General features: G+C 53.1%; 1 protein-coding gene across 4 annotated transcripts in view; it reads left to right on the top strand.

Moving 5' to 3' along the window:
- The window catches only part of TFAP4 (transcription factor AP-4), a 68,602-nt gene that overhangs the window by 7,114 nt on the left and 47,843 nt on the right, over positions 1-13,645 (top strand). For 2 of the 4 annotated variants that reach the window (XM_037989906.2, XM_073015128.1), the window contains exon 2: positions 8,654-8,787. The exons of 1 other annotated variant lie outside the window; for it this stretch is intronic. The gene's annotated coding sequence lies outside the window, so the exon portion shown is untranslated. Of the gene's footprint in view, positions 1-3,819; positions 4,565-8,653; positions 8,788-13,645 lie in introns of those variants that run through there. One more of the 4 variants, XM_073015129.1, reaches the window with a different exon arrangement.

Genomic DNA, 13,645 nt, shown 5'->3' with positions numbered 1-13,645 from the left:
TCTCGATCTCCTGACCTCGTGATCCGCCCGTCTCGGCCTCCCAAAGTGCTGGGATTACAGGCTTGAGCCACCGCGCCCAGCCTCATCTCTTTCTTTTTTGAGATGGAGTCTTGCTCTGTCACCCAGGCTGGAGTGCAGTGGTATGATCTCGGCTCACTGCAACCTCTGTCTCCCGGGTTGAAGGGATTCTCCTCCCTCAGCCTCCTCAGTAGCTGGGATTACAGGCTTGTGCCACCACATCTGCCTAATTTTTGTATTTTTCGTAGAGATGGGGTTTTGCCATGTTGGCCAGGCTGGTCTGTAACTCCTGACCTCAGGTGATCCGCCCACCTCAGCCTCCCAAAGTGCTAGGATTACAGGCGTGAGGCACCATGCCTGGCCCTGAGAACCTATCTCTTTAAAAAAAAAAAAAAAAAAAAAAAAAAAAGAAGAAGAAGAAGAAGTAACCCTTGAGACCTACATTGTAGATGTAGGAGAGATGATAGGAACCAGGATGGATAAATGGTGGCAGATCCAGAACTCTGGCCCTTGACCTTGGCCAAGCCCTCTAACCTCTCTGAGCCTCAGTTTCCCCATCTATGAAATGGCAGTCCTCGGGGTACCTATCACCACTGGCCTCTGTGAGGCTCGGTGGGAAGTGCACAGAAAGGGCTTCCAGCAGCACGTGGCTGGGAGAAAGAGCCCCACAAATGGTAGCTATTATGAATGAAGCAGTCCACAGCGAGCAGGGCCCAGGCACAAGGCGTGAGTGATGGAGGGAGTGAGATCAGGATGACTTATCAACCCTGAGCCTGTGGCCTGGCGAGCGTCTCTCTCCATTGGCGCTGGCTGGTTGAGCCTACAGAGCTGGGGCTGTCTGTGGGTGGGGTGTTTATTCTGGGAAGCGGCCCTGGCTGCTCTTCATTCCCTGCCCCAGGGAGAAAGGAGGGGTTCAAGTCAGAACCAAAGCCATGCTGGGCCTGGCATGTACAACACAGCGCCACCTGCCCGCAGGGCCCAGAGCTGAAAATGCCCAGGAGGTGCAGCCCCAGGGGCCCGACTGGGTCTTGCAGGTGTGAGACACTCCCAGGGTGACCCACCTGACTCTCCAAGAACCTGTCCTGCAAAACCTGAAATGCTCAGCTTTTGGAAGTCTAGAGACTGGGTCCTGCATCCCAGGGCAGGGACAGGATGGGACGCCTGGGCTGTGAGGAGAGTTATATCAGAGGTGGGGATGTCCCTGGTGGTAGCGCTGTTACCCTTGGGCTCCTTCATCAGAGGCTTGCTTCATGGAAGCCATGTGAGCTATGCAGTTGCACAGGGTTGGCCCTTAGAAGGGCCTGACTGTGGTTGAATGTTCTGCTGTCACCATCTTGAAATTCTTAATCATTTTAGAACATGGCCCACAAATTTTCATTTTAAATTCCGTAGCGTGTCCTGCCTTCGTGGTTTCGTTTCTCCTAGCACGTAGCTTCTCCCTCCCATCAGGGCCCGCACACCCAACCCTCAGCTACATCCAGCAAGACAGGAGTGCCTTAGGTAAGCCTCATTTCCTGAAAGGTGGTGGGAGACATGCACCTGCCCCCCCCAACCCAGCAGGACCAACCTTTCTGGAAAACCCGAAGCCTGCTGTGTGATGTGGGTGAGTCACTCAACGGCTCTGAGCTTCTTGGTATCATAATATTGCACAGATCCTTGGGAAGTTTAAAAGAGGTAGTTTTGGGCCGGGCCCTGTGGCTCATCCCTGTAATCACAGCACTTTGGGAGGCCAAGGCAGGTAGATCCCTTGGGGTCAGGAGTTCGAGACCAGCCTGGCCAACATCGTGAGACCCGGTTTCTACTAAAAATACAAAAATTAGCTGGGCATGGTGGCACGTGCCTGTAATCCCAGCTATTCAGGAGGCTGAGGCATGAGAATCGCTTCAAACCAGGAGGCAGAGGTTGCAGTGAGCTGAATTGTACCACTGAACTCCAGCCTGGGTGACAGAGCGAGACTCCATTGCAAAATAAATCAATAAAAAGTAAAAGAGGTAGTTTTGGTGGGCACAGTAGCTCATGCCTATAGTTCCAGCACTTTGGGAGGCCAAGGCAGAAGGATTGCTTGAACCCAGGAGTTCGAGACCAGCCTGGGCAACACACTGAGACCCTGTTCTCTATCTCTACAAGAAATTTAAAAATTAGCTGGTTGTGGTGGTGCATGCCTGTAGTCACAGCTACTTGGACAGCTGAGGCGGGAGGATTGCTTGAACCCAGGAGATGGAAGCTGCAGTGAGCCGAGATTGTGCCACTGAACTCCAGCCTGGGGGACGGAGTGAGACCCAGTCTCAAAAAAAAAAGCTGGTCACGGTGGCGCACGCCTGTAATCCCAACATTTTGGGAGGCTGAGGCAGGCAGATCACCTGAGATCAGGAGTTGGAGACTAGCCTAACCAAAATGGAAAAACCCCGTCTCTACTAAAAATACAAAATTAGCTGGGTGTGGTGGCGCATGCCTGTAATCCCAGGTACTTGTTTTTTTTTTTTTTTTTTTTTTTTTGAGACGGAGTCTGGCTCTGTCACCCAGGCTGGAGTGCTGTGGTGGGATCTCAGCTCACTGCAAGCTCCACCTCCCGGGTTTACGCCATTCTCCTGCCTCAGCCTCCCGAGTAGCTGGGACTACAGACGTCCGCCACCTCGTCCCGCTAGTTTTTTGTATTTTTTAGTAGAGACGGGGTTTCACCGTGTTCGCCAGGATGGTCTCGATCTCCTGACCTCGTGATCTGCCCATCTCGGCCTCCCAAAGTGCTGGGATTACAGGCTTGAGCCACCGCGCCCGGCAATCCCAGGTACTTGTAATCCCAAGTAGAATCGCTTGAACCTGGGAGGCAGAGGTTGCGATGGGCCAAGATCGCGACATTGCACTCCAGCCTGAGCAACAAGACTGAAACTCCATCTCAAAAAATAAATAAATAAATAATATAAAAATAAAAGAGGTAGTTTTATATGAGGGGCACAGTTCCTGATGCAGAATAAACGTTCAGGAAGTTAGAGCTATTATTATGTTTAAAAGATGAGGATTATTGGCCAGGAGCAGTGGCTCACGCCTGTAAATCCCAGCACTTTGGGAGGCCGAGGCGGGCAGATCACGAGGTCAGGAGTTCGAGACCAGCCTTGCCAACATAGTGAAATCCCGTCTCTACTAAAAATACAAAAATTAGCTGGGCACGGTGGTACGCGCCTGTAGTCCCAGCTACTCGGGAGGCTGAGGCAGGAGAATCGCTTGTACCCAGAGGCGGAGGTCGTGGTGGGCTGAGATGGAGCCACTATACTCCAGCCTGGGCAACAGAGCGAGACTCCAACTCAAAAAAAAAAAAAAATTAAGATTATTGCAGGACCGGGCACGGTGTCTGACGTCTGTAATCCCAGCACTTTGGGAGGCCGAGGCGGGCGGATCACGAAGTCAGGAGTTCAAAACCAGCCTGACCAACATGGTGAAACCCCATCTCTACTAAAAATACAAAAATTAGCCGGGCATGTTGGCGCGCGCCTGTGATCCCTGCTACTCGGGAGGCTGAGGGAGGAGAATCGCTTGAACCCCAGAGGCGGAGGCTGCAGTGAACCAAGATCGCGCCGTTGCACTCAGGCTCTGGGCGACAGAGGAAGACTCTGTCTCCGGGGAAAAAAATAAAGATTATTGCAGGCGCTAACTTGGAGGGAAAGGGGTCCGCCCGGGATCCCTGAGGACCTGCCCGGGGCGGGAGGAGCCGTCCTTCCCCTGGCCCCGCCCCTCCTGCCCTCCTGCCTTCCGAAGGAGGAGACCCCCCCAGGGCAGGGACAAGGGGGCGGAGAAGCGGGAGCGACACATTTTTGAGTCGTGACCAAGTGGAAACTCCCTCCCCGAGGCGGAAGCCGAGGGCGCCCCACTGGGGCCCAAGCCTCCGCCGGGGCGGGATTCCAGGCCGGGGGCGGGGGCCGCCGGTGACCCGGGCCCCGCCTCTCGCCCCCCTCATGAATATGAATAAGCCGGCTAGGGAGCGGAAGTGCGAGGCGGCCCCAGCCGGGCTGGCTCCGCCACTGACTGCGGGGGCTTGAGGCCGGGGGGCGTGGTCTGGCCCGGACGCCCCGCCCCTACACCCACGCGGGGCCTCCTTCCGGCCGGCGCGCCCCGGACGTGACCTCGAGGGCGCGCGCTGGGAGCCGCCCGACGGGGCGCAGACAGCACCCTCCTGGCGTCGGCGCCCGCAGTCATTCTTTCCAACGCTGGGGACACGGGAGTCAGAAATGAAACAGCCCTGTCCTCGTGGGGCTTACGTTCAGGCGCAAGGGCCACCAGTCGAATTGGGAAACCGCCTCGGATGTCACATGAGCGCCCAGGGAAGACAGGGTAGGGCCTCGCTGGGGAGGTGACTTGAGTCAACACTCAAAGGAAGGAAGCGAGGGAGCAAGCCATGCGAAGAACTAACGAAGGAACATTCCAGAAAGATTTCACATCGCAGGCCTAAGGTCCAGGGGCAGCAGACATTGAGGCTGATGTGGCTGGATTGGAGAGAAAGAGGAATTAAAAGGATGGGATAATGACAATAATGGCTCACATTTTTTAGCAAGAGGTGGGTTCACTACCTGTCTATCATTATCTGGGGGAAAATTAGGCTCAGGGAGGTAAAATAATGTGCCCAAGGTCACACAGCTTGGAAATGGCCAGACCAGCATTGGAACCCAAGGGGACAGATGTCTGAAACACACCCAGGAGTCCCCAGGTGGGATGACCTTGACCAAGACAGGCCCTTTACCCCATGCCTCAGTTTCATCCCAAATAGCTGCCTGAACGCAGCCTAAAATCAGGGCACAGAGCAAGGGTGTAGCTGAGTCTTCGTGACATCTGTTCTCCTGGGAGATGCTTTTGTTGTCTGGGAAGCACTTGTCACCTCTCCAGGCTCTGGAGCAGGTACAAGTGGCTTCGAGGAGGAAGGGCGGGAGCCGGGAAGAGGCTGCTTCTGGTGGCTTGGGGAGAGAGGGAGTGGGTGGGGGGCCCGGGCTGGCTGAGTGCTTTGGAGCATAACAAAGGCAGTGTCAGCCAGGCAGCTATGTCCGCTGCTAGCAACCGTGCCTGCAGCATCCCCCGCCATCCCCCTGAGCCTGGAGAGATTGAAACACAGCCAGCGCACCTGCTGCCCAGGTGAGGTGCAGAAGGCCTGGGGGTTGCCAGTCTGGGCTCTGCCACGAGAAAGTGGCTTTTCTGCAGTGGGAAGCAGGGAGGAATTGCTTGCACCCTCCTGCAAAGCTGTCTCCGCCTCTGGATCCACAGTGCTGAGGCCTGAGGGCTCTCATGGGTACCGGCCTGGTGAGTCATCTAGAATTTGCCCCTTCCCCAGCCTGGTGCAGCCTCTAGTCTCCACCTTTAGGCTCTGATGTAAACTGAGACTGGGTCAGGAGTGGGACCCATCCTCCGTGTTTGAGGAGCTGGGCTATTACATGAGCCCCTACCTCAGGTCACTAGTGAGTCAGAGGTCCTGGTGGGACCAGACCAAAATGGAACCTGCTATTGGGCCCGTTTTGAGAGGGGGGACACAGAGAGGTTAAAAGTACATGCACACACAGCTCTAAAGTAGCAGAGATGGCATTCAAGTCCAAAGCCTTTCACTCCAGGACGGGCACAGTGGCTCACACCTGTAATTTCAGCACTTTGGGAGGCCGAGGTGGAAGGATCTCCTAAACCCAGGAGTTCAAGACCAGCATGGGCAACATGGTAAGACCTTATCTCTGTTAGCTGGGCGTGATGGCACACAGCTGTGGTCCCAGCTACTCCGGAGGCTGAAGCAAGAGAATTGCTTGAACCTGGGAGGCAAATGTTGCAGTGAGCGGACAGAGCAAGATTCCATCTCAAAACAAACAATCAAAAACACTAGTCTTGCCCAGTGAGGTGGTTCATGCCTGTAATCCCAGCACTTTAGGAGGCCGAGGCAGGCGGACCACCTGAGGTCAGGAGTTCCAGACCAGCCTGGCCAACATGGTGAAACCCCTTCTCTACTAAAAATACAAAAATTTGCTGGGCATGATGGCAGGTGCCTGTAATTCCATCTACTTGGGAGGCTGAGGCAGGAGAATCCCTTGAACCTGGGAGGTAGAAGTTGCAGTAAGCCGAGACCGTGCTATTGCACTCCAGCCTGGGAAACAAGAGTGGAACTCAGTCCCCAAAAGCAAAAAAAGCACTAGTCTCAAGTCACAGCCATGTCTCCAACCTCCCCAGCCAGGTTTCTCAAAACAGTGGGCTACCTGAGGTCACCCACTCCTACCAAACTCCAGGCGGACTTCCTCATCCCTTGCTCTATCCTAAACTGTACCTTAAGTGACACTTCACTTCCTGTCGTCCTCCAAGCTGAGACCCCACTAGCGGCTGACTTTTCCTTTGTGGTTCCACCCACCTCCTAAATCCCTCTAGGGGCTGGGCACAGTGGCTCACTCCTGTAATCCCAGCACTTTGGGAGGCCAAGGCAGGTGGATCACGAGGTCAGGAAATCGAGACCATGGTGAAACCCCGTCTCTACTAAAAATAAAAAAAAATTAGCCGGGCGTGGTGGCGGACGCCTGTAGTCCCAGCTACTGGGGAGGCTGAGGCAGGAGAATGGCATGAACCCGGGAGGCAGAACTTGCAGTGAGCCGAGATTACACCACTGCACTCCAGCCTGAGCGACAGAGCGAGACTCCGCCTCAAAAAAAAAAAAAATCCCTCTAGGGTCCTGCCTCTCTGCCTGTAACCCCTAAAACCGAATACTCCTGAAAGTTTTGTCCTGGGAACCCCTTTCCTTGACACTTTAACTCAGTGGAAGAGGCAAAAGTGAGGGGAACCCCAATCTGAGTTCCCCACATATTTTTTATTATTATTTTTGAGATGGAATTTTGCTGTTTTTGCCCAATCTGGAATGCAATGGTGTGATCTCAGCTCACTGCAACCTCCACCTCCCGGGTTCAAGTGATTCTCCCACCCTAGCCTCCCGAGTAGCTGGGATCACAGGCGCCCACCACCACACCAAACTAATTTTGTATTTTTAGTTGAGACGGGATTTCACCGTGTCGCCCAGGCTGGTCTCGAACTCCTCAGGTGATCCGCCCTTGGCTTCCCAAAGTACTGGGATTGCAGGTGTGAGCCACTGTGCCCGGCTCAGATTTCTCCATATTTATACTTGGCCTCTAGGGCACACTGGCCTCCATTTTTAGGGACTTGCTTGGTATCTGCCCTTGGGTAACCCACTGGAGCTTTCCAAATGGACTCTGATTGAAGGGGAATTTGGCTACACCTGTCACCCTAGGATGGACCAGCAGGGCCCATCTTGAGGCTGCACTCAAGGATAGAGGAAAAAGGGGCATCTTTAAGAGTCCCACTGAGTAGCCAGGTTTCTCTGCCAGAAATTCCTGCCTTGTTTTCCTTTCCCCAGTAAAACTAGGAGAGCTGCCTCATTTTCCTGAACCCTGAGCCCTTAGCCCCTGCCCCCACCCCTGTTGGTTCTAGCACCCAGGCTTTCGGCCTCGGGGTTTCGTTGCACCATCCCCTTCCTCCAACCCAGGCAAGTTCGCTTCTGCTTCTATCCGTCTCCCTCGCCCAGCCCTCATTAGCAGGCTCTGACACTTCTCAGCATCTTGTGCACTTTGCAGAGAACTGACATGTGAGCTGTGCCCAGGGACATCTGCTGAATGGGCGGGTCCCCTGCTGGACCAGCCCATCTGTCCCTCACTCAGTGTTCCTTCTGAGCTTAAGCTGCCCAGCATCCCCCATCTGTGTGAGTGTTCACACAGCACTGGCCAAAACCCTGTCGAGAATCACGTGATTCAGATCCTGGTTTTGCCCCTGTCAGCTTTAGGACAAGACAGATTTCTTTTTCTTTTTATCTCCTGAGATAGGCCTCACTCTGTCGCCCAGGCTGGAGTGCAGTGCTGTGATCTCGGCTCCCTGCAGCCTCAGCCTTCGGGGCTCTAGCAATCCTCCCACCTCAGCCTCCCAAGTAGCTAGGATTATAGGTGCACACCACCATGCTCAGCTATTTTTTTACTTTTATATTTAGTAAAGACAGGGTCTCACTGTGTTTCCCAGGCTGGTCTCAAATTCCTGGCCCCAAGTGATCCTCCCGCCTTGACGTCCCAAAGTGCTGGGATTACAGGTATGAGCCACCACGCCTAGCTACCCAACAGATTTCTTTCTTTTTTTTTCCCCCCAAGACAGAGTCTCACTCTATCATCCAGGCTGGAGTGCATTGGCGCAATCTCGGGTCACTGCAACCTCTGCCTCCTGAGTTAAAGCAATTCTGCCTCAAGCTCCCGAATAGCTGGGATTACAGGCACATGCCACCACGCCCAGCTGGCTAATTTTTTGTATTTTTAGTAGAGATGGGGCTTCACCATGTTGGCCAGGCTGGTCTGTAACTCCTGACCTGGTGATCCACCTGCCTTGGCCTCCCAAAGTCCTGGGATTACAGGCGTAAACCTCCGTGCCCGGCCCACCCAACAGATTTCTTTTTTTTTTTTTTTTGAGACAGTCTCGCTCTGTCGCCCAGGCTGGAGTGCAGTGGCGCGATCTCTGCTCACTGCAAGCTCCGCCGCCTCCCAGGTTAACGCCATTCTCCTGCCTCAGCCTCCCTAGAAGCTGGGACTACAGGCGCCCACCACCATGCCCGGCTAATTTTTTTTTTTTTTTGCATTTTCAGTAGGGACGGGGTTTCACCGTGTTCGCCAGGATGGTCTCGATCTTCTGACCTCGTGATCCGCCCGCCTCGGCCTCCCAAAGTGCTGGGATTATAGGCGTGAGCCACCGCGCCCGGCCCGCAACAGATTCCTTGAGGTGAGTTTTGGTTTCCTGGCATGGTATTGGCTACGCAACCTCATCTGTAATGTCCTTGGCAAACAGTGTAACTTGTTTTGTATTACTGTGTTTAATCCTCAAAATCACCCTACCAAGTAGATTGTCGCAATCAGGCCTGTTTTGTGGATGATGAGAGGCAGGCTTGGAGAAGCCACGTGGTTCATCCAAGAATACAAAGCTGCAAAGTAGTGGAGGTGGGGTTCGAGTCCTGTCGGTTTCACCACTGAGTGCCTCGCCATTCCCTGCCATCCTCTCTTGATTGTGATACTTCTTTTTTTTTTTTTTTGAGATGGTGTCTCACTCTGTCTCCCAGGCTGGAGTGCAATGGTGCGATCGCGGTTCACTGCAACCTCCACCTCCCAGGTTCAAGCAATTCTCCTGCCTCAGCCTCTGGAGTAGCTGGGACTACAGGTGCCCACCACCACACCCGGCTACTATTTTTATATTTTTTTTAGTAGAGACAGGGTTTCACCATGTTAGCCAGGATGGTCTCGATCTCCTGACCTCGTGATCCGCCCACCTCGGCCTCCCAAAGTCCTGGGATTACAGTCGTGAGCCATCGCACCTGACTTTTAGGCCAGCTAGTTTTAAGGTGCTCCTCTGAGTAGGGAGAACTGGGGGTCATGCAGGGGGGTGCCTCAGTGAATCTGGACAGAGTGTGGTGCTGTTGGGAGCCTGCAGCCCCTTTCAAACAGTCTGGTTCCTTGAAAGGTTAAATGTGGAGGCTGGGCACGGTGGCTCAGGCTTGTAATCCCAGCACTTTAGGAAGCCGAGGCAGGCGGATCACTTGAGGTCAGGAGTTGGAGACCAGCCTGAACAACATGGCGAAACCCTGCCTCGATGAAAAATACAAAAAAAAAAAAAAAAAAGGAGGCCGGGCGCGGTGGCTCGAGCCTGTAATCCCAGCACTTTGGGAGGCTGAGACGGGCAGATCCCGAGATCAGGAGATTGAGACCATCCTGGCTAATATGTTGAAACCCCGTCTCTACTAAAAATACAAAAAACTAGCTGGACATGGTGAAACCCCGTCTCTACTAAAAATACAAAAAACTAGCTGGGCAAGGTGGCGGCGCCTGTAGTCCAGCTACTCGGGAGGCTGAGGCAGGAGAATGGCGTAAACCCGGGAGGTGGAGCTTGCAGTGAGCAGAGATCCGGCCACTGCACTCCAGCCTGGGTGACAGAGCGAGACTCCATCTCAAAAAAAAACACAAAACAATTAGCTGGGTGTGGTAGTGGGCGCCTGTAGTCCCAGCTACTCAGGAGGCTGAGGCAGGAGGATCCTTTGAATCTGGGAAGCGGAGGTTGCAGTGAGCTGAAATCAGGCCTCTGCACTCCAGCCAGGGCGACAGAGTGAGACTGTATCTCAAAAACAACAAAAAAGTTAAACATGGGGTGACCATATGACGCAGCAGTGCCCCTCCTAGGTATATACCGTGTATATCCAAGAGGAATGGAAACATATCTGCACAAAAATTTGCATGGGAATGTTCAGAGCAGCGTTATTCGTAAGAGCCAAAAAGTGGAAACAACTCATGTATCCATCACCTGATGAACGGATAAATCAACCGTGATGTCTCCAAACAGCAGATTATGATTCAGCCATAAAAAGGAACGAAGCGGCCGGGCGTGGTGGCTCACGCCTGTAATCCCAGCACTTTGGGAGGCCAGCAGATCACGAGGTCAGAAGATTGAGACCATCCTGGCCAATAAGAACGGTGAAACCTTGTCTCTAAAAAAATTAGCCAGGCGTGATGGCACATGCCTCTAGACCCAGCTACCTGGGAGGCTGAGGCAGGAGAATTGCTTGAACCCGGGAGGCAGAGGCCACTGCACTCCAACCTGGGTGACAGAGCGAGACTCCATCTCAAAAAAAAAAAATGGAAACGAAGCACCAATACGTACTACACATGGATGACCCATGAAAGCATTATGCCCAGTGACAAGCCAGACACACAGGACTGCATATTGTGTTTCTGTTCATATGAAATTTCCAGAGTAAGCAAATCCATAGAGACAGGAAGTAGATTAAGGGCTGGAGGCAGTGGCTCACAGCTACAGGCACAAGCAGTTTGGAAAGCTAGGGCAGGAGGATCACTTGAGACCAGGAGTTCAAGACCAACCTGAGCAACAGAGTGAGAACCCCTATCTAAAAATAAAATAAAATAAAATTAGCTGAGTGTGGTGGCACCCACCTGTAGTCCCAGCTCTTCTGGAGACTGAGAGGGGAGGATAGCTTGACCCTAAGAGGTAGAGGCTACAGTGAGCTATGATCAAACCACTAAACTCCAGCCTGGGCAACACAGTGAGACCCTGTCTCTAAAAATAAATAAAAAGATAAAAGAGAGTAGCTTTTTTTTTTTTTTTGAGGCGGAGTCTCACTTTGTCACCCAGGCTGGAGTGCAGTGGCCGGATCTCAGCTCACTGCAAGCTCCACCTCCCGGGTTTACGCCATTCTCCTGCCTCAGCCTCCCAAGTAGCTGGGACTACAGGCACCTGCCACCTCGCCCGGCTAGTTTTTTGTATTTTTCTAGTAGAGACGGGGTTTCACTGGGTTAGCCAGGATGGTCTCGATCTCCTGACCTCGTGATCCGCCCATCTCAGCCTCCCAAAGTGCTGGGATTACAGGCTTGAGCCACCGCGCCCGGCCCCAAAAGAGAGTAGCTTAGGGGTTGCCTGCGGTTGGGAGTGATGACCCAGCATTGGGGAATGACGCTAAATGGAGTTTCTTTTTGGGGTAATGAAAATATTCCAAAATTGGTCAGGCACAGTGGCTCTTGCCTGTAACCCAAGCACTTTTGGGAGGCCAAGGCAGGTGGATCACTTGCTGTCAGGGGTTTGAGACCAGCCTGGCTAACATGGTGAAACCCTGTCTCTACTAAAAGTACAAAAAATTAGCCGGGCGTGGTGGTGCTCACCTATAGTCCCAGCTACTTGGGAGGCTGAGGCGGGAGAATCGCTTGAATCCAGGAGACAGAGGTTGCAGTGAGCTGAGATCGTGCCACTGCACTCCAGCCTGGGTGACAGAGTGAGACTCCGTCTCAAAAAAAAAACAAAAAGAAAGTATTCCAAAATTGTGGTTATGGATGCACAAATCTGTGAATATTTAAAAACAACTGAATCATCTACTGTGGGGTAATTGTAAAGTGGTGTAAAGGGGTGAATTATATGGATTATATGTCACTAAAGGTCTTTTTTTCCTTTTTTTTTTTTTTGTGAGATGGAGTCTCGCTCTGTCATCCAGGCTGGAGTGCAGTGGCGCGATCTTGGCTCACTGCAAGCTCCACCTCCGGGTTCATGCCATTCTCCTGCCTCAGCCTCCCAAGTCGCTGGGACTACAGGTGCCCGCAACCACGCCCAGCTAATTTTTTGTATTTTTAGTAGAGACGGGGTTTCACCGTGTTAGCCAGTATGGTCTCGATCTCCTGACCTCATGATCTGCCCGCCTCGGCCTCCCAAAGTGTTGGGATTACAGGCGTGAGCCACCACGTCCAGCCTCACTAAAGGTCTTATAAAAAAAAATTAGCCAGATTCCTGGCTTCAGTGACAAAAGAAGGCAGGAGAAGAGGACCCAAGAACTTTCTGACTGGGGAAAATATTTTTGGGTTATATTTCTGTAATTCTGGTGAAACGATTACAGAAGTGATGGGATAGAGGAGATTTCTTTAAAAAAATATTTTTTTAATTTAGTAGAGATGGGATCTTGCTATATTGCCCAGGCTGGTCTTGAACTCCTGGACTCAAGCAATCCTCCTGCCTGGGCCTCCCAGAGCTCGGGGATTACAGGTGTGCACACCCACGACCACCCGATAGAGGAGGTTTCTATTCATCCTTCAGGTCTCAGGTTATAAGTTACCCCAAGAGAAGCCTCCCCCACCCCATAACTCTCCCTCTGTCACTTTGTCACATATCTGAGCCCTTGTTTCTTCCTTTTTTTGAAACGAAGTCTTGTTCCGTTGCCAGGCTGGAGTGCAGTGGCGTGATCTCGACTCACTACAATCGCCGCCTCTTGGGTTCAAGCGATTCTCCTGCCTCAGCCTCCAGAGTAGCTGGGATTACAGGCGCACACCACCACACCCAGCTAATTTTTGTGTTTTTAGTAGAGACGGGGTTTCACCATGTTGGCCAGGGTGGTCTCCATCTTCTGACCTCGTGATCTGCCAGCCTCAGCCTCCCAAAATGCTGGGATTACAGGCATGAGCCACTGCGCCCGGCCTGTTTCTTACTTTTATAGCCCTTCCCACACTTGGAATTCTTTTCTGCCTCTGGACCTGATTTTGTTTGGCTCTTGCCCAGCTGAGTTCCATGAGGTTAGGGGCTTGTGTGTATCTTGTCTGCCACATAATAGGTGCTCAGTGCACACCTGTCGAATGGATGGACCGTAGATATATTGATAACAGCTGTGAGCGGTTGGGAGCGAGTGAGCAGGGCAGGGCTGCTCAGGGTGTCTCCAGCCCCAGTGGCTTTCTCTCTCTCCGTTCCAGTTCCAGGAGAAAGTCTCTGGAAAGGAAGCCCGAAGTCGGGTCTGGCTGGGAAGAGGTGGGGGCTGGGGCGGGTGCGGGGCTGGGGCCGGGAGGAAGTCTGCAGCCAGGCTGCTGAGGGTGTGGCGTCTGTGTGTGCACCTTTGGAATGTGGCTGATTCACTCTGAGGGGAGCCATATGCTGCCGCCACCGCCTCAGATCTGACATCTGGAGGCTGAATTCCAGGAGGAGAGAGACAGATTCCTGCAAGCAGATGCCAACTTTGAAGGTCAAAGGGAGCAATGGAACTGCTTTAGGAGGGGGTGAGAGGGCCCAACACTCCCTCCCGGGGCTGGGAGGGAGGTGAGGCCCCCTCCCC

This window comes from Chlorocebus sabaeus, chromosome 5 (assembly GCF_047675955.1).
Source record: "Chlorocebus sabaeus isolate Y175 chromosome 5, mChlSab1.0.hap1, whole genome shotgun sequence".
Lineage (NCBI taxonomy): Eukaryota > Metazoa > Chordata > Mammalia > Primates > Cercopithecidae > Chlorocebus > Chlorocebus sabaeus.
Note: the sequence above shows the minus strand (reverse complement) of the source record. Positions and strands in the feature narration are given on the sequence as shown.